This window comes from Arachis hypogaea, chromosome 14 (genome assembly GCF_003086295.3).
Source record: "Arachis hypogaea cultivar Tifrunner chromosome 14, arahy.Tifrunner.gnm2.J5K5, whole genome shotgun sequence".
Classification (NCBI taxonomy): domain Eukaryota; kingdom Viridiplantae; phylum Streptophyta; class Magnoliopsida; order Fabales; family Fabaceae; genus Arachis; species Arachis hypogaea.
The window spans coordinates 59278100-59304974 of record NC_092049.1 but is presented as its reverse complement, the minus strand read 5'-3'; the positions used below and the strand labels follow the sequence as shown (position 1 = coordinate 59304974).

The window sequence follows — 26875 nt, the reverse complement described above, 5'->3', positions numbered from 1 at the left end:
TGGTTATATCCTGAATAACCGTCGAGAAAACAATAATAAGCGTGCCCTGCGAGTCTTTCCAACATCTGATCCATGAATGGAAGGGGGAAATGATCTTTTCGCGTAGCCTCGTTGAGCTTCTTGTAGTCTATGCACATCCGCCATCCTATGACTGTCCTAGTAGGAATTAGTTCGTTCTTCTCATTGGGAACCACGGTAATTCCTCCCTTTTTTGGGACAACATGCACGGGGCTGACCCAAGGGCTGTCTGAGATCGGGTAAATTACTCCTCTCTTCCATAACTTCATAACTTCTTTCTGTACCACTTCCTTCATGATTGGGTTCAACCTCCTTTGGGATTGTATGGATGGTTTGGCATCATCTTCCAGTAGTATCTTGTGCATACATATGGCCGAACTTATCCCCTTCAAGTCAGCAAGAGTCCAACCAATGGCATCTTTATGGTTTCGCAGTACTTTGAGCAGTTCATCCTCTTGATCTTGGCTGAGGCATGAGCTTATAATTACTGTGTAATTTTCATCCTCTCCTAAGTATGCATATTTGAGAGAGGGTGGCAATGCTTTGAGTTCAAGTTTGGGTGCTTCTGACTTTTCGTTCTCTTCCTTTGGTGCACCTTGTATTTGAATCTCTGCTGTTGCAACCTCTTCACTAAATGTAGGCTCCTCCTCTATTATACCTTCAGGTTCCTCTTCTTCAAAATTTTCCTGCACTGCGTCTTCAAGTGAGTCCAACCTCATACACTCTCCCATTTGCTCTGGTGGGTAACTCATGGTTTTGAACACATTGATCGTCATCTTTTCATTGTGTAATCTCAGCGTGAGATCTCCTTTTTGTACATCAATGACAGCTCCAGCAGTGGCCAAGAATGGCCTTCCCAGGATGATAGAAGCCTTGGCTTCCTCCTGCATGTCCAGCACTACAAAGTCTGCTGGGAAGATAAAATCTCTCACTTTTACCAGCAAATCTTCTACGACACCATGCGGGAACTTGAATGATCGGTCTGCCAATTGTAAGGCCATCTTTGTTGGTTTAGCTTCCTCAATCTTCATCTTTCTCATCATAGCTACCGACATCAAATTGATGCTGGCTCCCAAGTCACAAAGGGCCTTTTCCACTGTGATTTCCCCTATAATACAGGGGATCTGAAAACTCCCGGGATCCTTCAATTTCTGGGGTAGTTTGTGCTGAATGATAGCACTACATTCTTTGGTTAGTATCATAGTCTCGTTGTTCTTCCAGCTTCTCTTCTTAGTCATGAGCTCCTTCAAGAACTTGGCGTAGAGTGGCATTTGTTCTATTGCTTCAGCAAAGGGTATATTGATTTGCAGTTTCTTGAAGATTTCCAAAAATCTCGAAAACTGATTGTCATCCCCCTTCTTCTTTAATTGCTGAGGCTATGGGACTCTTGGGCCATCTGGCTTAAGCACTCCTTCCCATTTTTGTGAACTCAGATTAGGAACTTGAGCTCCATCTTGCTCTTCTTCCTCTTTATCTGATTCCTTTTCTTGTGGTTTCTAGGAGGTTTCCTTCAGTTCCTTCCCACTTCTAAGGGTGATAGCCTAGCACTCCTCCCTTCGTGTTGAGCTAGTCTTGCTGTGAAGGTTGTGGCTTGGAATTTGCTTGAATAAGTAGCCAATCTGTGTCTCCAGTTTCTTGATGGCAGCATCCTGATTCTGCATATTGGACATTACCTCTTCTCGGAATACTTTACTATCTTGAATCTCTTTGCCTATGCCTTCAAGTAGATTCTCAATCTTTGAGATTCTTTCATCAAATGATGATAGGTCAGGCTGAGGAGGGTTATTCTGGCCTTGATATGAATGTGGAGAGGTGTTGTTATGGGGGTGTTGATATGGTCTAGATGTGAAGTGTTGGATGGCTGCATTGTTTGGATTTGGGCGTCTTTGATCAAGGCTTTGGTCTTGTTGATTTCCCCACCCAAAGTTTGGGTGATTCCTCCATCCAGGGTTGTAGGTCTTGGAGTATGGATCATGATTTTGCCTAGGTGAATTCCCAATGTAGTTGGCTTGCTCCTGACTACCCTCTGCTTCTTCATTCACTCCTTCTTGGGTTGTTGATGAAGTGGAGATTGCTGTTACTTGGTTCCTCTCCATCTTCTTGGTGAGGTCAGCCAGCTGCTGGGTAATGAGCTTGTTTTGGGCCAGCAGAGCATCTACATTGTTTAGCTCCATTACTCCTCTTGTGTTCCCTCTTTCGGAAGCATAGAAGTAGTCGTTCTCTGCTACTGTTTCAATGACATCTATGGCCTCCTCAATGGTCTTCTTCTTGTTTAAAGATCCTCCGGATGAATGGTCTACGGCCTTCTTTGACTCATAAGAGAGCCCTTCATAGAAAATGTGCAGCTGCACCCATTCATTGAACATATCGGGTGGGCACCTCCTTGTTAGGTCTTTAAACTTCTCCCATACTTCATATAGAGTCTCACCATCTTGTTGCCTGAAAGTTTGGACCTCAGTTCTCAGCTTATTGATTCGTTAAGGAGGGTAAAATCTTGCTAAGAATTTGTTCACCACATCTTCCCAAGTTGTCAAGCTCTCCCTTGGGAAAGACTCCAGCCACTTGGCTGCCTTATCCTTGAGTGAGAATGGAAATAAGAGCAGTCTATAGGCGTCAGGATGAACACCATTAGACTTCACTGTGTCACATATTCTCAGGAAGGTGGTTAGATGTTGATTGGGGTCCTCTTGGACACTTCCTCCGAACGAACAGTTGTTCTGAACAAGGGTGATGAGCTGTGGTTTTAGTTCAAAATTGTTGGCATGGATGGTTGGCTTTTGAATGCTACTTCCACAGTTTCCTGGATTTGGATTGATGTAAGAGCCTAAAACTCTTCTATCCTCCCCAGCATTATTTGCTCGACCTCTTCCGCCATGGTTGTGAGCCTCTTCTTCGTGATGGTTTTCCATGTTTTCTTCCATGTTTGGTTCAAAGTATTCCTCAAAGTGTTCCTCCTCTTCTTCAGCACCAACTACACGTTTTTCTCTTGCCTCCCTCCTTAGTCTAAGGAAGGTTCTCTCAGGTTCAGAATCAAAGGAAGTTGAAGCCCCGCTTCTTCTCCCTGTCATACAACCAACAAGTACAAGCAAAGAGAATAGGTGCAGAAAGTATATATGTCAGAATTACTGTTAGTGTGAGTGATGCAATATATCAAATAGTTAGTGGGTTAGTGAGATGAATGGTAAATAACAAAGAAAAAGTAGGGGGAAGGGAATAAATTAACTAAAACAAGAAGTAAATGACTCAAACAGAAAATTAAATCAAACAAAAAAATAAAATGCTCAATCTAATTATCCTCCAATCTAATCATTGTTGATGCACAATTAATCCCTGGCAACGGCGCCATAAACTTGATGCACGGAAAACTTGTCTCTTAACAAATTTCCTTCGGCAAGTGTACCGAATTTGTCGTCAAGTAAAAACTCACAATAGAGTGAGGTCGAATCCCACAAGGATTGATTGATCAAGCAACTTTAATTAGAGGAATGTTCGAGTTGAGCGAATCCATGATTTGAGTTTAGAATTGCAGAAAATAAAATGGCGGAAAGGTAAATGACAGAAAAAGTAAATGCTAGAATTAAAGAACTGAAAGTAAATTACTGAAGTAAATTGCAGAATTGTAAATGGGAATAGGGGAATTGCTCATAAGAGTAAATAACAGAAATTAAAGAGAATGGGTAAGATCAGAAATGGGGATTTCATTGGGCTTAGGAGATGTTGCATTCTCCGGATCAATTTCATTTTCATCTCTTCCTCAATCAATGCACTCATTGATCTCCTTGGCAATCTTAAGTGATTGAATTACATTTTCTTGTAATTCAATCTATCAAATCTTGATCAATAGCCAATTCCTTGGTCAATTGCTCATGAGAAGAGATGAAGTATGGTCACTGATTATACCACATGCATTTCCTAAATCAAGTGTTGAGAGGATTATAGTCACATATCCATTCAAACCCAATTTGGTCCAGCATGAGAAAGCATTTCTAGCTTGATCTCTTCATTCCTCTTTCAAGGTTCAGAAGAGATCCAAGTATGAATAGCTTCTTTTCCAAGATAACTACCCAATTGGATGAAGATTGAAAGCTTTCAAGTAAAATCAAGAGAAAAGATAGAAGAAGAATAATGAAAACTAGTATTGATCCATCAAATTACAACAGAGCTCCCTAACCCAATGAAAGGGGTTTAGTTGTTCATAGCTCTGGAAAATGAAAACAAAGATGGAGAATACATGATGAAAACTAGAAGTGCAGAGAAAGTAAATACAGAGAGTAATTCTATGCCCAGAGGCTCCCTATAATTTCCAACTCCCAAAATAATTCAAAGTTACTCCTATATATACTACTCTTCTACTCTTCTAGTTGGTTCTTCAAGTCTTGGGTCTGGGCCTTTGGATCTTGAGTTTAAAGCAGTTATCTTCTTCATTGGGCTTGGCTTTACTTGTAGAGAGAAATTGTGAAGTGGGCAGAGACTTTAGCTCAGGACGTTAGTGGTGTTAACGTTCAGTGAAAATATGGGTTCGACAATGTTAGTGACATTCAACTTTTTCACTAATGTTCCTTACCCAAGTAAGAGCCACGTTAACCTCAACGTTAGTAGCACAAATGTTGCCACTAACGTTGCCTCTTTGTCCTTTGCGCACGTTATTGGGACTCAACTTTTCCAATAACATTGAGAAGCCTCCCCCTTCCCAACGTTAGAGTCCATGTTAACTTAGTTAACGTGGCTCTTTTAATGTAGGCTTGCCAACCTTCGAGAACGTTAGTGACACTTAACATTGTCACTAATGTTCCAATGTGCCCCTTAGCTCCCACGTTAGAGTCCACGTTAACTAGGTTAACGTGGCTTCTAACGTGGCCATGCTAGCCATCTCCAACATTAGTGACAAAGTTGAGTGTCACTAACATTGGCTCAACATTCCCTTATCCACGTTAGCTTCCACGTTAACTAAGTTAACGTGGCTCATGGTGGCATGTGTGGGCTCCTTCCAACGTTAGTGACAATGTTGGGTGTCACTAACGTTGGTGTCACCTCCCTTCTTCACGTTAACTTCCACGTTAACTAAGTTAACGTGGGAGTTAACGTGGCTCATTGGGGCTTGTATGGGTTCCTTCCAACATTAGTGACAATGTTTAGTGTCACTAACGTTGTCGACCACCTTGTTTCCTCACGTTAGCTTCCACGTTAACTAGGTTAACGTGGGAGTTAACGTGGCCTAGTGTGACTTGGCCAACGTTAGTGATAATGTTGAATATCACTAACGTTGGCTTCCCCCCTTTCTTCTTAATGTTAGAGGCCACGTTAACTAAGTTAACGTGGTGACTAACGTGGTCACTCATGATCTTGGTCCAACGTTAGTAATAATGTTAAGTGTCACTAACATTGGCTCCAATGATGGCTTTGAGAGTGTTATTGGCAATCACTTTTCTCATTAACTTTGCAAGTTACTCCTATTCCACGTTAGTGTTAACGTTAGTGTAACTAACGTAGCAACTAATGTGGTTCTTCTTTGCTTCCTTTGTCCTGAAATCAAGCAATAAAGTGCATCAAAGTTCTAGTCCAAGTCATGGGAAATGCAACATCCAATTTGTCCTTAAATTCATGCAAAATCCTCATGAAATCATGTAAAGTGCACAATGTATGCTTGAATCAAGATGTAAGTGAATATCTACCCAAAACTAGCTTATTTTCTAAGGAAATGCATGAAACTATCCTAAAAACAATAAAAAAAGGTCAGTGAAACTGGCCAAAATGCCCTGGCATCATAAGGCAAAGATAATAAAATTTTTAGCTACCCATAGAAAGAGTTGTCTTTGATATCTAAAGCAACATTTACAAAATATTACAAAATAAAAACTTTAAGACAATATTTTTAAATAAAAATACAACATTTTATAAAAGTTGTCAAAAAAATTGAACAAATAACATTTACAAAGTGTTGCGTAAAATTATTTATAGTTAAAAATATTAGAGGAAAACTTTTAATTATATGCCCACCAATTATTTTTTCAATAAAAAATAACTTAAACACAACAAAACAAATGTGCCTCAGTTCAATTTCACACACACACAAGAGCCCTAAGCCCTTCGCCCCTGCAACAACGCACCCACTGTACCCTTTCTCCCCTTCCTAACAGCGATAGTAGGTCAGCAGCGTTCAATCACCGGTGCATTCCTCCATGTACAACGACGGCACGGTGCTATCCTTGACGGGCGATGGCGCGGTGTGTAAAACCCGCAAAATTAGTAAATAATTAGCCAATAAATTAATTATTATTTAAAAAAATTAGAAAATTAATTTTTATAGTTTAGAATGGAAGAAATAATTAAAATATAAATTTTTTATACTAATTTTAAAAATTTTGACCTAAAATTAGGTCTACAGGCTAAAACAGCGAAACCGGGCCCATTTGGACCCAAGCCCAACCATTTAACCCACACCCCCTTAAGAATTAAGCACCCATTTCTTCCTCTAAGAGCAAGAGAAAGGGAGTAACATGAAGTGAAGAAAGGAATGAACAAAAACCCTTTTTTACTATTCACTTCCAACTTAAATTGCCCATAACTTTCAATCCAAAGCCTGATTGACGAGCCGTATGTGGCCACGCGTTCGTCTCGGAGTCCTCTTAAATTCTATCCAAACAAAATGGTAAGTATTTCTCTAATTCATTCCCATTTTTCCATTCAGTTCTGTTTTCACGTTTTGGTTATGGGTGCTGAGAGATTTTGATGATTTTTGTGGTCTAGGTGCAATCTAACATGGGATGATTATTGTACTTTTCCATATTCATCAATGAGTAAGGTAAGGGAACTCTAAACCATTGTGGTTTGTCCAATTTTGTGTGCCCTTGTGCCAAATCATTGAATTGTATGAACTAGTTGAATTTAAGTTGAATTAGAGTTGAATTTGTTAAATTGGAGCTCTTGGAACAAATCTTTGGCCGCTGGAACCATTGGGTGTGAATTGGAGCCTTTGGATCTCAAATTTTGGTGGTTTTGAGCTTAGGGAGGAATTGGCCAAGGTATGGTTTCGGTTTCTCATAGATAATATATAAAGACTCGTGAAAATATAGGCTAGATGACCATAAGATAGGTTGAAGTATGTATGTATGTTAAAAGTTAGTAATCGTAATAAAAACATTGATGATTGCTGATTTTGATGATGATTGATGAGGATAACAAATGTGAATTGTTGAATGATTGATGGAAGTAAATTTGGATTGTGTATTTGTGCAAATTTAGTGGTTTCAATTAGTGCAATATGTGTTTGAGTTGATATGATTGATGATGTTGGTGTTTTTGGATGATCATGTAAGTTGATGACAAGTCATCTTAGCCTAGTTTCACTAGTCTTTTTCCTTTGTTTTCATTTAGTTTTATGCACTTTCTTAAGCCATAAGTAAGTCAATTGGGTTGAATTTCATGTTTCCTTTGATTCAATCAACCATGGATAAATTGATGCATTTTCATGAGTTTTTGTGCCATAATTGCTCATATGACAAGAATAAGAATAACTCTCATGATTTTGGCATAGCTTTGATACAATTGTTGATTGATGATAGATGGAATAAAGCTTGGAGAAAGGTTGCAAGAATGGGCTTGAAAAGAGGGATTCACGTTTGAGCTAACGTTTGCCTCAAATGTTAACTCAAACGTGAGAAGCAGATGAAGAACACCCTGGAGAAGAGCCAACATTTGTGCCAACGTTTGCCTCAAACGTTGAGGCAAACATTGGCTGAAGAAGAAGCAGGGGAAGGCAACGTTTGCGCCAACGTTTGCCTCAAACGTGAGGTCAAACGTTGGCACCAAAAAGAATGAAAAAGAGCACTCCTAGGCATAGCAACGTTTGAGCCAACGTTTGCCTCAAACGTGAGGTCAAACGTTGGCTACATTTTGGCAAGGAAGAGCATGGCAAAGCACCCCTGATTGATGGTTTAGATGAGCCACGTTTGCGCCAACGTTTGCCTCAAACGTTGGGCCAAACGTTGGCCAAAAAGGGAGCCTGGGAAGAACCACGTTTGAGCTCACGTTTGACCTCAAACGTTGGCTCAAACGTGGATGATAGCAAATGGGCTATTTGCATAATGCCTCACACAAGGGACGTTTGAGTCAACGTTTGCCTCAAACGTTGACTCAAACGTGAATGGTTCATGGCCCGGTTCACAAATAGATTTCTTCCTAACACCAAGAACAATTAACGGAGGCTATTATCAACCCAATTCCATCAAGACTAAAGGCTCAATTCAAGGCTTAATGATCATTTGAAGAAAGTGTATAAATAGCTTAGGATTTGAAGTTTTAAGGGAGCTTTTCTTTTTAGAGTTTTCTTTAAGAATTTTCATAGTATTCATAGTAGAGAGCTTTTGGGTTTTGAGCTGTTTGGAGATTCTGAGTCTTGGGGAAGGAGAATTGAATTCTCTTCCTCTTAGTTTTCATATTTTTCAATTTCATCTACACTTGTCTTAAGTCTTGGGTGTTAAAGAATTGAGGAAATTCTGTCTCAATCTCACCTTGAGATCTCTCTGTTTTTCTTACTGCAGCTGCTGGAAAATTGAACTTGAATTTACATTTCTACATTGCTCTCTTCTTTAATTTGGCATTTGCTCTCTAAATTTGGATCTAAGAAGGCATTGAGATCTAGACGTAGTTATCTAGTCTCTTGGGTCCTGAGATCTATTGGTTTCCATTTTAATTTCCTTGTTTAATTACTACACCAAGTTTATTTTCCTTTTAGTTTTGAGATCTGGTTCAACTAATTACATCAACTACTCTTCATTCTGTTAAGTTTTACTTTTCCCTGTTTAATTCCTGCAGATCCAATTCCCATTCCCCTTTTATTTTTCAAGTCATTTATATTTCTTGCACTTTAAGTTTCTACAATTTATATTACTTGCACTTTAAGATTCAGCTCTTTTTCTTTTTGTTCCCTTTAATTTCCTGCAAATCACCCACTCCCCTTTACATTCTATGCAATTTAATTCCTGTCAACACAATTTCACACAATCAACACTTGTTTGCTTGACTAATTTAACCACTAAACTAAAATTGCTCAATCCTTCAATCCTTGTGGGATCGACCTCACTCCCGTGAGTTTTATTACTTGATGCGACCCGGTACACTTGCCGGTGAGTTTTGTGTCGGATCGTTTTCCGCACATCAAGTTTTTGGCACCGTTACCGGGGATTGAATAGATTGACAATGATTAAGTGAGGTGGTAGTTTAGATCAAGCACTTTTTCTTTAATTTTGACTAACCTACTAACTGTTTGAATTTTTGCTTAAGCTAACTAAAACTTCATTCTAGCAATAGATTGAAGTATCACTGGTTGTGTGTTTCTCTTATTTTGTTTGTATGTCAGGTACAGGGAGAGCTACTCCTATGTTATCCGAAGCTGACCAGAGGACTCTCAGGAGATTAAGAAGAGCTGAAAGAGGGAAAGGTATTGTTGGAGAGGAAGAATCTGAGGAAGAATACCACGAGATGGAAGGAGATCCATCTAATCCCAATCCACCATAGAGGAGAGTGTTGGCCTCCTACACTTTTGCAAATCCCAGACACTGTGGAAGCAGCATCTTAACTCCCAATGTCAATGCAAACAATTTTGAGCTAAAACCACAACTCATTACACTTGTCCAGAACAATTGTTCCTATGGAGGCAGCCCATTGGAAGATCCCAACCAGCATTTATCTACCTTTTTAAGGATTTGTGACACTGTCAAATCCAATGGCGTGAATCCTGAAACTTACAAGCTTCTGTTGTTCCCATTCTCATTAACGGACAAGGCTGCACAATGGCTTGAAACTTTTCCCCAAGGAAGTATCACTAGTTGGGATGATTTGGTGACTAAATTTCTAGCCAAATTCTACCCACCCCAAAGGATCATCAGGCTAAAAACTGAGGTGCAGACTTTCACACAATTAGACGCCGAATCCTTGTATGAAGCATGGGAGAGGTACAAAGCCTTAATCAGAAAGTGTCATTCGGAGATGTTCAATGAATGGGATGTGCTGCAGAATTTCTATGAAGGCCTAACATTGAAATCTCAAGAGGCATTAGATCACTCTGCTGGAGGTTCATTACAACTGATGAAAACTGCTGAGGAAGCCCAGAATCTTGTGGACATGGTGGCCAACAATCAATATTTCTTTGCTCATCAAAGAACCCGCCAACCATCACAGAGAAAGGGGGTACTAGAACTGGAAGGAGTAGACTCCATTTTGGCTCAAAACAAGATGATGCAACAACAAATTTAACAACAGTTTGAACAAATGGCCAAAAAGATTGACAGCCTTCAAGTAGCAGCTGTGAACACAAGCCACCCATCAACTGTATGGGTGCAGAATGAAGAAAGCCAAGAAGAGCAACAACAGGAGCAAGTGCAGTACATGCATAACCAAAACTCTGGACAGAATGAAGTTTATGGTGATACCTACAATCCTTCCTGGAAGAATCACCCCAACCTTAGATGGGGAGATAATCATAACCATAACCAACAGCCATGGCAAAGAAACACAACCCAAAATAACCCAAGGAACAATCAGCAAAATAACCAAAATTCATTCAGAAAACCGCAAAGCACTTACCCCAAATCTAACCATTATCCAACCCATAACCAACCCATCAACCAAAACACCTATCATCCACCACCCACATCTCACAACCAACCACAAGCATCACCAGAATCTCAAAGAATCACTAACCTGGAAACCTTGATAGACAAAATGTGGAAACACCAAGAAATGACGGCCAAGAATCAAGAAGCTTCTATCAAGAACATGGAAAGACAAATAGGCCAGCTCTTTAAACACTTTGCAACAGAGAGACCATCAAGTTCACTACCAAGTGACACAATTCCAAATCCTAAGGAAGAGTGCAAGGCAATACAGTTAAGAAGTGGGAAAACATTGATGAGCAACAATGACACTACAAGGAAACAAGTGGAGAGCAGCAAAAAGCCAACAGATACGGAGGAAGCCAATGATCAAAATATGGTGCCAAACAAGAACTCAGAGAACCCTAAAAGAAAAGAAGATCAGCCAATCAATATACATGAGAGAGAGGAAGAAGCACAGAAAAAGGAGAAAGCCTTCATTCCTCCACTGCCATATCCACAGAGGTTCAACAAAGAAACTAAGGATCAACACTTCCGCAAATTCCTGGAAACTTTCAAGAAGCTGGAAATCAACATTCCCCTAGCTGAAGCATTGGAACAGATGCCCTTATATGCCAAGTTCTTGAAGGAACTCATTAACAAGAAAAGAAGCTGGTTGGAGAAGGAAACTATACTTCTCACTGAAGAATGTAGCGCGGTGCTTCAGAAGGGAATCCCACCAAAGCTTAAAGATCCAGGAAGTTTTGTAATTGCTTGCACCATAGGCAAAATGACATTAGACAAGGCTCTTTGTGATCTCAGAGCTAGTATCAACCTAATGCCCCTATCTATGATGAGGAAGCTTACTATAGAAGAACTCAAACCCACCAGGATGTCACTAGTCATGGCTGATAGATCGATCAAGACACCCAATGGAATTGTAGAAAACCTGTTGGTGAAGGTTGGGGAGTTTATTTTTCCAGCAGATTTTGTGATTTTGGATACTGAAGAGGAAGGAAACAATTCAATCATTTTAGGAAGGCCATTTTTAGCCACAGCAAGAGCTATCATTGATGTAGAAAAAGGAGAGATGATCTTCAGGGTCCACAATGAACAAATGGTCATAAACGTTTTTAAGTCAATGCAACACATTCCTGAGCAAGAGGATTACATGAGAGTGGATATGATAGAGAGTTTGGTGGAAGAAATGTTGGAAAATAATCCTCAAGAGCAAGAAGAAAATCAAGAGACAACAGAGGAACAAGTAGCCGAGATGTCTATTGAGCAAGAGAAACAACAAGACAAGAAGGAAGAAGTACGAAAACAAGAACTGAAGCCATTACCCACCCATCTCAAATATGCATTCCTGGGTGCATCAGAGAACTTCCCAGTGATCATCAATTCATCATTAACAAAAAAAGAAGAAGGAGAACTTCTTGATGTACTCAAAGCTCACAAAGATGCTTTAGGATGGACTATTGACGACCTGAAAGGCATCAGCCCTGCAGTATGTATGCATAAGATCCTCTTGGAAGATAACTCCAAGCCAATACTTCAACCTCAAAGAAGGATAAATCCCACGATGAAGGAAGTTGTCCAGAAGGAAGTAATGAAGTTGTGGAATGCAGGGATAATCTTCCTAATATCTGACAGCTCATGGGTAAGCCCGGTCCAAGTTGTACCAAAGAAATGAGGAATGACGATCATCACCAATGAGAAGAATGAGTTAATCCCTACTAGAATGGTGACGGGATGGAGGATTTGCATAGACTATAGAAGATTGAATGATGCCACCAGGAAAGATCATTTTCCTCTCCCATTCATTGATCAGATGCTGGAAAGATTGGCCGGCCATGCCTATTATTGCTTTTTGGACGGATATTCTGGGTATAATCAAATCGTGGTGGACCATAAGGATCAAGAGAAGACTGCCTTTACATGTCTATTTGGAGTCTTTGCATACAGGAGGATGCCCTTTGGGCTTTGTAACGCCCCAGCCACATTTCAAAGGTGTATGCTCTCCATCTTCTCTGATATGGTCGAAAAGTTTCTAGAGGTCTTCATGGACGACTTCTCTGTTTTTGGTGATAATTTCAATGCTTGCCTGAAACATCTAACTCTTGTCTTGAAACGGTGCCAAGAAACTAATTTGGTTTTGAAATGGGAGAAATGCCATTTAATGGTGCCCGAAGGGATTGTTCTTGGTCACAAAGTTTCAAGAAAAGGGATAGAAGTTGACAAGGCAAAAGTGGAAATCATAGAGAAGCTCCCTCTACCAACTAATGTGAAATCTGTTATAAGTTTCTTGGGGCATGCAGGATTTTATAGAAGGTTTATCAAGGATTTTTCTAAAATAGCTAAACCTTTGAGTAATCTGCTTATGATTGATACTCCTTTTGTTTTTGATGAAAATTGCCAGCATACCTTTGAAACTTTAAAAAACAGACTCACAACAGCACCAATCATCACACCCCCAGATTGGGAACTACCTTTTGAACTCATGTGTGATGCAAGTGACATTACAATTGGTGCTGTGCTTGGACAAAAGAAGGGAAACTTGCATCACGCCATATATTATGCAAGTAAAGTATTGAATGAAGCTCAAAAAAATTACACCACAACAGAGAAGGAATTGTTAGCTGTAGTTTACACATTTGATAAGTTTAGATCATACTTGATAGGATCCAAAATTGTGGTTTATACTGATCATGCTGCCATTAAGTATTTAATGTCAAAACAGGATGCTAAGCCAAGACTTATCAGGTGGATATTACTCTTACAAGAATTCGATATTGAAATAAAGGACAGGAAGGGCACTGAAAACCAAGTTGCTGATCATTTATCAAGAGTACCACAAGAAATAATGCAAGAAGCCTCACAGCCTGTGAATGAAAGCTTCCCAGATGAACATCTGCTGCAGATTCAACAAGCACCTTGGTTTGCTGACATAGCAAACTACAAAGTAGGGAGGAAGATACCTCAAGAATTATCTAAGCAACAAGTGAAGAAGTTAATCAATGAAGCAAGGAAGTTCTTATGGGATGAACCTTTCCTGTTCAAGAGATGCTCTGATGGAGTAATTAGGAGATGTGTCCCTGAGAGTAAAATAAGAAATATACTATGGCATTGTCATGGCTCAGCCTATGGTGGACATTTTGGCCCAGAAAGAACAGCTGCAAAGATACTACAGAGTGGGTTCTATTGGCCAACTATCTTCAAAGATGCTAGAGAATTTGTTCACCAATGCAACGAATGCCAGAGAACAGGAGGCTTGACAAGAAGGAATGAGATGCCTCAAAACTTCATTCTGGAAGTGGAATTATTTGATTTATGGGGTATTGACTTCATGGGACCTTTTCCCCCTTCCTATTCTTTCAGATATATTTTGGTGGCAGTAGAATATGTCTCAAAGTAGGTGGAAGCCATAGCCACAACCACCTGTGATGCACAAATTGTCCTTCAATTCCTTAAGAAGCATATTTTCACTAGATATGGGGTTCCCAAGGGTCTTGTGAGTGACGGTGGTAGCCATTTTTGCAACAAACAGATGGAGAAACTCCTCCATAAATATGGAGTGATTCATAAAGTAGCCACGCCATATCACCCCCAGACCAATGGACAGGCTGAATTGGCAAATCAGGAATTGAAGAAGATTTTGGAAAAGACAGTAGGAAGTTCAAGAAAAGATTGGGCTCGGAAGCTGGAGGATGCACTCTGGGCATACAGGACAGCTTTCAAAACTCCCATTGGGAAGTCACCCTTTCAGCTATTATATGGCAAATCATGTCACCTCCCTGTGGAGCTAGAACATAAAGCTTTTTGGGCTACTAAACTCCTAAACCTTGACTCTGAAGCAGCAGGTGAGTAAAGGTTGTTGCAGCTAAATGAGCTGGATGAATTTAGGTTAGAAGCCTATGAAAGTGCCAAGATATACAAGGAAAAAGCCAAGAGGTGGCATGACAAGAAGGTCATGAAGAAAGAATTCAAACCTGGGCAGCAAGTACTTTTGTACAACTCACGACTCAAGATATTCCCTGGCAAGCTTAAATCTAAGTGGACTGGTCCATATTTGGTAACCAAGGTTTTCCCTTATGGGAGTATTGAATTGCTAGATGAAGCAACAAAGAGTCAATTCACAGCAAATGGTCACAGAGCAAAGCTGTACTTAGGAGGACATTGGGACAAGGAAAAAGAGGTTCAGAGCTTACAACGTCCTTGAAGCAAAAATGAAGAATGTCAAGCTAGTGACATTAAAAGAGCGCTTGTTGGGAGGCAACCCAACCTGAGGTAGTCATTTTCTTTCAATGCTAGTTCAATAAAAAGATTAAGTGGATTCACTTGCATTGCAAGGAGCTAAGTTTGGTGTCATACACCAAAACAATTTAAAGGAGAATGAAGGATTTTAAGTTTGGTGTTCCACCAAAAATCTAATCTAAAAACACATTCTCACCTTCTGCATAAAGGGTTGCTAGCTCCAAGCAATCAGATGAATCATTTAATCATTGTCTGCTTCTACTTTGTAGTTTTATTACTTTTAGCTAAGACACTAGGAATTCACATATGATCAACTCGATGCATCAAAGGTAGTGGCAAGGGACTAAGTTTGGTGTTCACACACCAAAGTAAGTTCAAAAGCCTAAGAGAAGGTCCCGCACACTAACTAGTTATCTAAGGGCTTGAGAAACAAGCAACTTCCATTAACTCTGCAGGGATTCAAACACTTTCTTGGGAGGGCTTTACACCATCAGTTGAGAGTAAGAAGCCACCAAAAGGTTGTATTGTCACTTAACTCCATCAGCATGCAATCCTTCTAAATTTGAAGCTTGAATATGCCCATCTTAGCAGTAACTATTAGTTCAGTAGTTATGCATCTTGAATATTATTGTCAATAAGAATGCTAATCTAAGTGTACTTATGTGTTTACTTTCACTTAACTAATGCATGCTTTGTCCCCTAAGTCTTTTCAATTCAATAAAAGAAATGTTTGAAACATGAAGTAAGATGGTTCATTGCTAGCTAGAAGTCAAATAATAGTAAGTGGTGGCATGTATGTGTGATTGTGTGGCAACTCACTATTAGTGAATAAAAGGAATAGACTGTTCTCTTTTTAAGAAGAAAGTAGTTCACTGTCTATGAATCTCAACAAAATAAAAGTCCTTGGGTGAAAAGAAAAACAAAAAGAAAAAAAGAAAAAGCCAAAAGTGGCAACAGAACAAAAGGAAAAAAAAAAAAACAAAGCTAGACACCAATAGCTTGAACCTTAGAATATATGCCTGTGGTGTCTTTGTACTAGGATCTGCTTGGATTATTAAGTTCTTTGGAGTGCATCAACACTTGGTAACTTGGGTTAACTAACCCGGGATTATCAACTGAAAGTCCACTATCAAGAGCAACCTGGCTACAAGACATTTAGTAACCCAAAGAGGTGCTGGGTATCAATGTTTTAAGAAGGCATGTGAGCCAAGTGTCTAAAGTGAATAATGTGTCAAGCATAAATAAAGAAAAGAGCTTGTTACACATGACACTGAACTAAAGTTTATAAAGAAAAAATTCAGTAAACAAGGACAAAGGAATAATGAGAGGTCATAGCAGTGTGTTGCTTGATGCTTAGAGGAAACTTTCTAGGCCCACTTGTCAATAAGAAGTGAGTAGTTACATATCTGCATAAAACCCCATGAGCTACCAATAATACTCTGCTAACATGAGCATTCTCTTTTGTTTTCATTCTTTCTTCTTAATAATTCTGTTCTTGCTTGGGGACAAGCAAGTTTTAAGTTTGGTGTTGTGATGACAAGTCATCTTAGCCTAGTTTCACTAGTCTTTTTCCTTTGTTTTCATTTAGTTTTATGCACTTTCTTAAGCCATAAGTAAGCCAATTGAGTTGAATTTCATGTTTCTTTTGATTCAATCAACCATGGATAAATTGATGCATTTTCATGTGTTTTTGTGCCATAATTGCTCATATGACAAGAATAAGAATAACTCTCATGATTATGGCATAGCTTTGATACAATTGTTGAATGATGATAGGTGGCATAAAGCTTGGAGGAAGGTGCAAGAATGGGCTTGAAAAGAGGGATTCACGTTTGAGCTAACGTTTGCCTCAAACGTTAACTCAAACGTGAGAAGCAGATGAAGAACACCCTGGAGAAGAGCCAACGTTGGCTGAAGAAGAAGCAGGGGAAGGCAACGTTTGCGCCAACGTTTGCCTCAAACGTGAGGTCAAACGTTGGCGCAAAAAAGAATGAAAAAGAGCACTCCTGGGCATAGCAACGTTTGAGCCAACGTTTGCCTCAAACGTGAGGTCAAACATTGGCTACATTTTGGCAAGGAAGAGCATGGCAAAGCACCTCTGATTGATGGTTTAGATGAGCCACGTTTGTGCCAACGTTTGCCTCAAACGTTGGGCCAAACGTTGGCCAAAAAGGGAGCCTGGGAAGAACCACATTTGAGCTCACGTTTGACCTCAAACGTTGGCTCAAACGTGGATGACAACAAATGGGCTATCTGCATAATGCCTCACACAAGGGACGTTTGAGTCAACGTTTGCCTCAAACGTTGACTCAAACGTGAATGGTTCATGGCCCGGTTCACAAATGGATTTCTTCCCAATACCAAGAACAATCAACGGAGGCTATTATCAACTCAATTCCATCAAGACTAAAGGCCCAATTCAAGGCTTAATGATCATTTGAAGAAAGTGTATAAATAGCTTAGGATTTGAAGTCTTAAGGGAGCTTTTCTTTTTAGAGTTTTCTTTAAGAATTTTCATAGTATTCATAGTAGAGAGCTTTTGGGTTTTGAGCTGTTTGGAGATTCTGAGTCTTGGGGAAGGAGAATTGAATTTTCTTCCTCTTAGTTTTCTTGTTTTTCAATTTCATCTACACTTGTCTTAAGTCTTGGGTATTGAAGAATTGAGGAAATTCTGTCTCAATCTCACCTTGAGATCTCTCTATTTTTCTTACTGCAGCTGCTGGAAAATTGAACTTGAATTTACATTTCTACATTGCTCTCTTCTTTAATTTGGCATTTGCTCTCTAAATTTGGATCTAAGAAGGCACTGAGATCTAGACGTAGTTATCTAGTCTCTTGGGTCCTGAGATCTACTGGTTTCTATTTTAATTTCCTTGTTTAATTATTACACCAAGTTTATTTTCCTTTTAGTTTTGAGATCCGGTTCAACTAATTACATCAACTACTCTTCATTCTGTTAAGTTTTGCTTTTCCCTGTTTAATTCCTGCAGATCCAATTCCCATTCCCCTTTTATTTTTCAAGTCATTTATATTTCTTGCACTTTAAGTTTCTGCAATTTACATTACTTTCACTTTAAGATTCAGCTCTTTTTCTTTTTGTTCCCTTTAATTTCCTGCAAATCACCCACTCCCCTTTACATTCTATGCAATTTAATTCCTGTCAACACAATTTCACACAATCAACACTTGTTTGCTTGACTAATCCAACCACTAAACTAAAATTGCTCAATCCTTTAATCCTTGTGGGATCGACCTCACTCCCGTGAGTTTTATTACTTGATGCGACCCGGTACACTTGGCGGTGAGTTTTGTGTCGGATCGTTTTCCGCACATCATAAGTAGATGAGTGTGTGATCTTGAGTAGTAATGGATTGTGTTGGTTTGATTAATATTGGAATTTTAGTTTGATTTGTAGAGGAATCTGAAGTGGAAAATTTCTTTTGGACTAAGGCACTGCACTCCTTGGTTAGTACCATAGTCTCATCTCCCCTCAGATCCTTCTTTTCAGAGATCATGCTCTTCAAATGCACCATGAAAGGAGGGTTCTTTTCCAACACCTCTACATAAGAGGAATTGGCCTTCAGCTTCCTGAGGATTGCCAAGAACCGAGCAATTTGCTCCTCCTTAGGCTCCTCTTGCACGTCTGAAGAGGGATATTCTTTAGGCTCCTCTCTCTGTAAAGGGGCATGCAAGGTGGCAATCCCAGTCTCCTCTTGAGCCTTGATCTCCTTCAGTTCCTCAGTAGCAAGCTTCTCCTTGGGTTCGGCCTCAGCTTCCACAGAGAGGGCCTTGCACTCTTCTTTTGGATTTACTTTCGTGTTGTTGGGAAGAATATTGGAGGGGATCTCTGGGATCCTCTTGCTTAGCTGACCAACCTGTATTTTTGGATTCCTGATGGTTGACCTAGTTTCTGCCATGAAACTATGAGTGGTCTTGGAGAGGTTAGAGACTATAGTAGCAAGGTCAGAGAGGCTCTGTGTGGGAGTCTCCATCTGATGCTGAGAGGGTTGGAATGGTCTGTTGTTGAACTGGTTCTGGTTCATTCCACCATGATTGTTATTGAACCTTTGTTGAGACTTCTGCTACTCTCTCTACCCAAAGTTGGGGTGGTTCCTCCATCCCTTATCTAAAGTATTCGATAGGGATTGTTGCTGGAGTTTATGGAGGGGTTTGCTATGCAGTTCACCTCCTCTATGGTGGTCCAGGTGTTGTCACCAGCGTCCACCTCATATGCTGTCTTTGGACAGTAAGTAGTTGAGCTCTGTGCCCCACGCAAGTGCTGAGAGATCATGTTGATTTGCTGGCACATGAGCTTGTTCTAAGCCAAGATGGCATCTAATGTGTGTACTTCCAAGACACCTCTCTTCTTAACGGTCCCATTGTTCACAAGGTTCCTCTCAGAAGTGTACATGTACTGGTTGTTGGCAACCATGTCAATAAGCTCCTGTGCCTTTTCAGGCATCTTCTTCTAGTGGAGGGATCCATCTGTAGAGTGGTCCAATGACATCTTGGACATCTCAGATAAGCCATCATAGAAGATTTTTAACATGGTCTAATCTGAGATCAAGTTAGGAGGACATCTTCTGATCAGTTGCTTGTATCTTTTCCAAGCTTCATAGAGGGATTCACCTTCTTTCTGTCTGAAGGCCTGAACTTCCACCCTAAGCTTGCTCAGCTTTTGAGGTGGAAAGAACGTGGTCAAGAATCCATTGACCACCTTCTCCCATGTATCCAACCTTTCCTTAGGCTGAGAATTTAGCCATAGCCTTGCTCTGTCTCTTACAGCAAAGGGGAAGAGCATGAGCTTGTAGACTTCTGGATCCACTCCATTAGTCTTGACAGTATCACAGATTTGCAGGAAATCAGATATGAATTTATTGGGATCTTCCTGCAGGAGTCCATGAAACTGGCAATTCTGTTATACTAGAGTGACCAGTTGATGCTTAAGCTCAAAGTTATTTGCAACAATGGCAGGTATGGAGATGTTGCGCCCGTAGAAGTTAGAATTGGGTACAGTATAAGAACCAAGGACCTTTCTTGCATCTCCTCCAACTTTTGGATTAGCTTCGATTGTTGTATTTGCAGCTTGATGAGACAGAGAATTGGTGTCGATTCAGAATTTCTGAAAATAAGATCACTTCGTTACAAGTATAGCCAAATCAACAACTAACTCTCAATATCAAAGTTTAGATGATATTCAAACACAAAACATAAACTGAGATCGAGAGTAATTCAACCTTGGGTCATTCTCCCTAGGAAAGTAATTGAAGTGTCACGCTTTCGGTTGTTAGGTCAAAAGAGTGGTTTCCAAATTAAAGAATGAAAGATTAAAAGAACTAAGATACAAAAAAACTAAAAAATGATCAAAATTGGAATCAAAGAAATTAAAAAGGAAACAAGATCAAAACTAGTAAAAATGCTATAAATGCATAAAAGAGCCTTGACTTGTGAATGAGGATCCAAGGGATCCTATCATTACCATAACCACAACTATGGTAATTATCATGAGTTAATCTCGCTTAGTTAACCCCAAACATCGAGGAGTAAGTCAAGCAAGCATAATGGACCTTAATCCATAAGTCCTAGCTAACTTATCAAACTAGTTGATAAAAAGCTAGCGTCAATGGAAACAAGAGTCAACTAACTCCCCAAGAATTACCACTAAATGTCGGACATTTTGACTCTAGTATCCCAGGAACTCAAATCCCAAGCCAAGGTGTGAAAATCTACTCAAAATTATCAAGTGGCATTTTCACAAACACTTGGTGGCACAAAGCCAAAACATGAGAATTTGCAAAGGAAAATGGAAAACTATAACCAACTGTTCATACCCAGGGTCGAGCTGTCCGAACCGGGATGTTCAGTAGTGAAGCGACCGACTTGTTCAGGTCAAGCGGACCGACTTCTTTACAAAGAACTCGGCCAAATTGACAGCAAAGCCCAATAAAAGGGCCCAAATAGAGGAACACGACCCAGAATCCAAAGGCAATCCCAGCCTATAGAGATAAAGGCGGTTCCCTTGAAGATAAGCTGACTTCACTCAAGATAAGATAAGATAAGATAAGATAACTAACTTATCTTATCAGAAAGGTCAGCCCACGCTACTATAAATACACTGGAGTACCCAGGTATAACTCATACTCTGATTCTACATAAAAACCTGCTTAATACCCGTGCTAACTTAAGCATCGGAGTCTCTTGCAGGTACCCCCCACCCTCCGGTGACCAAGGATCAGCAGTGCAGCAAGTCCAACGAGTCGGACCCAATAGCTCCGGCCGTCATCAGCCAGCCGGACACGTCATCTCCGACTAGTAGAGAAGATCTCATCCGAGATCGACCTCCAGTTTCAGATAACCCTTGAAACATTGGCGCCGTTGCAGGGGAACCTGGAAGTCATCCCAAAACCATGGCGGACGGCCATGACAACGACCATGATTCAGATCTGGAGAACAGAATGCCGCACAAGAACGCAGACACTACGCTAAAGGATACCCCAGAATCCAACGGGGACAAAAACTCACCAAATCCGGGAGCCATGGAAGCACTCCAAGATCGTTTAAAGCAGCTAGAGAAAGAAACCCAGCAACAAAGGGAGATCGGAAAAGATCTAAAAAGAGAAGTTTGGTGACGTCGAGAACTAGAAGAAAAACTACAGCAATTAGAAGTCGACCTCAAAGCAAAAGCTCCTCGGACCACTCCTGAAGAAAAATCACGCAAAGAACAGGACCCATTCACCAGGGAAATCATGAAGACCAAAATTCCAAAGGACTTCAAGCTTCCGGATATGGTTTTGTACGATGGCACTACAGATCCCAACCATCATCTTAGCAATTTCAGAAGTAGGATGTACCTTACCGATGCCTCGGATGCCGTTCGCTGCAAAGCTTTTCCAACAACTCTCACAAAAACGGCGATCAGATGGTTCGACAACTTACCTCCGAGGTCCATCTCAAACTTCGACGATCTGGCCAAATAGTTCCTGGCTAGATTCTCCATCCAGAAAGATAAGGCCAAGCACGCACCCAGCTTACTAGGGATCAAGCAAGGAGATCGGGAGAGCCTCCGCAACTACATGGAAGATTCAACAAAACATGCATGGACATACAAAGTTTACCAACAGAGGCCGCCATCATGGGGCTTATCAATGGCTTACGAGAAGGACCTTTCAGCAAATCCATATCAAAAAAGTATCCTACCTCCTTAGACGAAGTACAGGAGCGAGCAGAAAAATACATCAACATGGAAGAGAACGCTCGGTTGGGAGAAACCTCAAAATCTGGAGCCTCCTACCGAGACAAAGACAAGGACTCCAAAAGGAAAGAAGATCGACAGGGTGAGAAAATCAAAAAGTACCACAACTACACTCCTATCAAAGCATCCCTGGTCGACGTATACAAAGAAGTCGGCCATACAGAAAAAATCCCCCCAGCGCGACCACTCAAAGGCAAAAGGGGAGGAGGAAATCGGAAGGAATATTGTAAATACCATCGAATTCGAGGGCACTCTACCAACGAATGCTTCGACTTGAAAAACATCATAGAAAAATTGGTAAGAGAAGGAAAATTAGACCGATTTCTGGCCACCCGGGATGATGACCAAAGAAAAAGACGGAGAGACGAAGATGATGGACGAACTGAATGGTCACCTCGGACACCAGAAAGACACGTCCACATGATACATGGTGGATTCACAGGAGGTGGGATCTCCAAATTGTCCCGAAAGAGATATCTCAAAGAAGTATACCACGTTGAGGGAAAGGAGGAAGCACCCGACATCCCAGCGATAACATTTACTAAAAAGGACGCGTCCGGCATCATCCCGGGACACGACGATCCCATGGTCATCACAATTATACTGGCAAACGCCAATTTACACTGTACACTAATAGACCAAGGGAGTTCTGCCGACATCTTATTCAAAACAGCTTTCGACAAACTCGGCTTAGACGAAAGTGAACTTAGAGCATACCCGAACAATCTGTTTGGACTAGGAGATACTCCGATACAACCCTTGGGATACGTATCGCTACACACTACTTTTGGAAAAGGGAACCAATCTCAGACCCTCAAAATAGAATACATTGTGGTCAACGTAAGTTCAGCCTACAATGCTCTCATAGGTCGGACAACACTCAATCAACTCGGCGCAATAGTCTCAACTCCACATCTATGCATGAAGTTCCCAACTACAGAGGGGATAGCCACGGTAAAAGCAGATCAAAAGATGGCACGCCGCTGCTATAACGAGAGCTTAAACCTCAAAGGCAGAGGAGAAGAGTTTCATACAATTGAGCTTGGTGGAGCTCAGCGTCGAGAAGAACTCCGTCCGCACCCAGAAGGCGAGATAGAGAAGGTTCAGATTGGAGACACCTCGGATAAAACGACTAATATCGGCACAGTCCTAAGAGGAGACTCAAAAGAATCACTGATATAATTCTTGCGAGATAATGTCAACCTCTTCGCATGGAAAGCCGCAGACATGCCAGGAATAGACCCTAAGTTAATGTGCCACAAGTTAGCGGTCTATCCAGGATCTCGGCCGGTGCAGCAGAAACGAAGAAAACTCGGACGAACAAGTACAAGCGTTATTGGAGGCAAGATTCATAAGAGAAGTCAAGTATCCACTATGGCTAGCCAACGTCATTTTGGTGAAAAAGTCAAACGGGAAGTGGCGCATGTGTACCGATTACATCGATCTCAACAAAGCCTGCCCAAAAGATCCATATCCACTCCCAAGTATTGACGCTCTGGTAGAAGCTTCCTCTGGATATAGATACCTCTCATTTATGGACGCCTGTTCGGGATACAACCAAATCCCCATGTATCCACCAGATCAAGAAAAAACGTCGTTCTTAACACCAAAGGCAAACTACTGCTACATCGTGATGCCTTTCGGTCTCAAGAATGCGGGAGCTACTTATCAAAGGCTAATGAATAAAGTCTTCTCAGATCACATCGGGAAAATCATGAAAGTCTATGTGGACGACATGTTGATAAAAACACAGAACGAAAATACATTATTGTCCGACCTGTCCCAAGTATTCGACACTATAAGGAAGCATGACATGCGACTCAACCCCGCAAAATGCACCTTCGCAGTTGAAGCAGGCAAATTCTTGGGTTTCATGCTCACACAAAGGGGAATTGAAGCAAATCCAGACAAATGTCAAGCTATACTCAACATGAAGAGCCCAACCTGTGTCAAAGAGGTACAGCAACTCAACGGGAGATTGGCCGCCCTATCCCGATTTTTAGCAGGAGCTGCGATAAGATCTCTCCCCTTCTATGCTACTTTAAGAAAGGGAAAACAGTTCGAATGGACGACAGAATGTTAACAAGCTTTCCAAGACTTCAAGGAGTTCTTAGGACGGCCACCTATCCTATCTTGACCACAAGAAGGAGAACCACTTATATTATATCTCGCAGTAGGAAGCCGGGCGATAGCCTCAGCACTAGTCAGAGAAGACGAAAATGGGCAACAACCCGTCTACTTCATTAGCAAAGCACTACAGGGATCCGAGCTGAACTACCAAAAAATAGAAAAATTTGCCTATACTCTAATCCTAACATCTCAGGCTCATACCATTAAGGTCAGAACTAACCAGCCCATAATAGGAATACTGCAAAAAACAGATTTAGCAGGCACAATTCTACAATGGGCAGTCGAGTTATCGGAGTTCGACCTCCAATATGAAGCTCGGACGGCCATCAAATCACAGTATCTGACCGACTTCATCGTAGAATTCACAGATACCCCGGAAACTCCCGCAGAATGGAATCTCTACGTTGACGGTTCCTCAAATAAAACTGGAAGCGGCGCAGGCGTGATAATAGAAAGCAACCAAGGAACCCAAGTTGAGCTTTCCCTCAAGTTCGGGTTCCCGGCCTCCAATAACCAAGCGGAATATAAAGCACTATTAGCTGGTTTGAAGCTGGCTAAAGAGGTCGGAGCTCAAAAACTCAACATTTACAGCGATTCACAAGTGATCACATCACAAATAACAGGGAGCTACCAAGCCAAAGAGCCCACCATGAAAAAATATTTAGACAAAACCAAGGAACTACTCGGACAAGTCGGGGAATATAAGATCTGCCACATACCCCGCGAACGAAATGCCCGAGCTGATGCACTCTCAAAACTAGCCAGCACCAAACCAGGGGGCAACAATAGAAGCCTCATCCAGGAAATGTTGCAAAACTCGTCAATCTCGGAAGAAGAACAAGTCCTGGCCATAACAAGTCAGGACCAAGGATGGATGACCCCCATAGTCAACTACCTCAAAGAAGGAACACTCCTCGTAGAAGAAAAGGAGGCAAAAAAGTTAAAAAGGGAGGCACAGTACTACACCATCATAAACAACATCCTATACAAAAGAGAAATCTCAATACCTTTACTAAAATGCGTGCCGACCTCCAACACAAAGGAAGTGCTAGAAGAAATACATAGCAGCATTTGTGGCAATCATCTCGGAGCGCGAGCTCTCGCCAAAAAAGTACTCCGGGCAGGATTTTATTAGCCAACTCTACAGAAAGAAGCCACAGAATTTGTAAAGACATGTCCACCATGTCAAAAACATGCCAATTTTCACATCGCCCCGCCAGAAGAGCTCATCAGCGTGACTTCACCTTGGCCATTTGCAAAATGGGGACTCGATCTTCTCGGCCCCTTCCCACAGGGAACAGGACAAGTTAAATTTCTCATAATGGGAGTAGATTACTTTACAAAGTGGATTGAGGCAGAGCCCCTAGCCAATGCCACCGCTCAAAGGAGTCGAAAATTCTTATATAGAAACATTGTCACGAGATTCGGGATTCCATATTCGATAACTACAGATAATGGCACTCAATTCACGGATGCAGGCTTCAGAAAACTAGTAGCTGACTTGAATATAAATCACCAGTACACCTCCGTTGAGCATCCACAAGCCAATGGACAGGCCGAGGCGGCTAACAAAGTCATATTGGCTGGGCTAAAACGGAGATTACAAAATGCAAAGGGAGCCTGGGCAGAAGAGCTTCCACAGGTCCTATGGGCATATCGAACAACTCCACATTCCACCACGAAGGAATCCCCCTTCCAATTAGCATACGGAACGGAAGCGATGATTCCAGTAGAAATTGAGGAAGGATCGCCAAGAGTAGTTCACTACAATGAAGGAGCAAACTCCCAACTTCAAAGAGAAGAGCTCGACTTGTTACCCGAAATCCAAGAAAGAGCTCGGATCAAGCAAGAAGCCCTAAAACGCCGAATGGCTTCCAGATACAATCAAAAGGTAGTGCCGAGAAGTTTTGCGGAGAATGATCTTATCCTAATCCAAAATGATATCGGAACAACTCGACCGGGAGAAGGAAAGCTGGCGGCAAACTGGAAAGGACCCTACCGAGTTATAGAAGTACTTGGAAAGGGCTACTACAGACTGTCTGAACTCGACGGACGAGAGCTTCTCAGGTCATGGCACGCCTGCAACCTCAGAAGGTACTACAGTTAGAAAAAAGGATATAAAAGATCTCATCATTGGATGCACTCTTTTTCCTAAAAAGATTTTTTAATGAGGCACCAAGTTGAGACTCAGACAATCCCATATGTATATATTTCTACTTTTTCTTTTAATAAAATATATTTGAGATATTCTACAAAGATTTCAAGACGCATTAATCTGAAGCATTCATCGTCCGATTATAAAGCGACAGATCGGCAGAAAGTGAAAAACAATTTCACTGCACGATCACGGTAAAGACAAACCGTCCGATAAAGGTGAAAACGGGATTCACCCAAAGGACGATCTAGAGATGACAACCACTTTCTACAAATCGGCAAAGATGAACACAGAATAATGTAAGAAGTTATCGAAAGTGATCTAAAAAAAAAAGAACCTAACGAGGTCCTACGGATCACTAAAATAATAACTTTAAGACTGGCCGACATTGAGAAGTCGGACCAAGTCAACCCGAGTTATAAGTAAACCCTAGAAAGAGGTCTGGCCAACCCTATTAAAGAGGATTACTTTAAC

At 41.0% G+C, this 26875-nt stretch overlaps 1 non-coding gene across 1 annotated transcript; it reads left to right on the top strand.

Annotated features, from left to right (window-relative positions):
• The first annotated feature begins 19429 nt into the window (after window positions 1-19429).
• On the top strand, window positions 19430-19533 carry LOC112746083 (small nucleolar RNA R71). The gene has a single exon (XR_003173982.1). It is a non-coding gene; the product is annotated as a small nucleolar RNA R71 (small nucleolar RNA).
• The last annotated feature ends 7342 nt before the right edge of the window (window positions 19534-26875 follow it).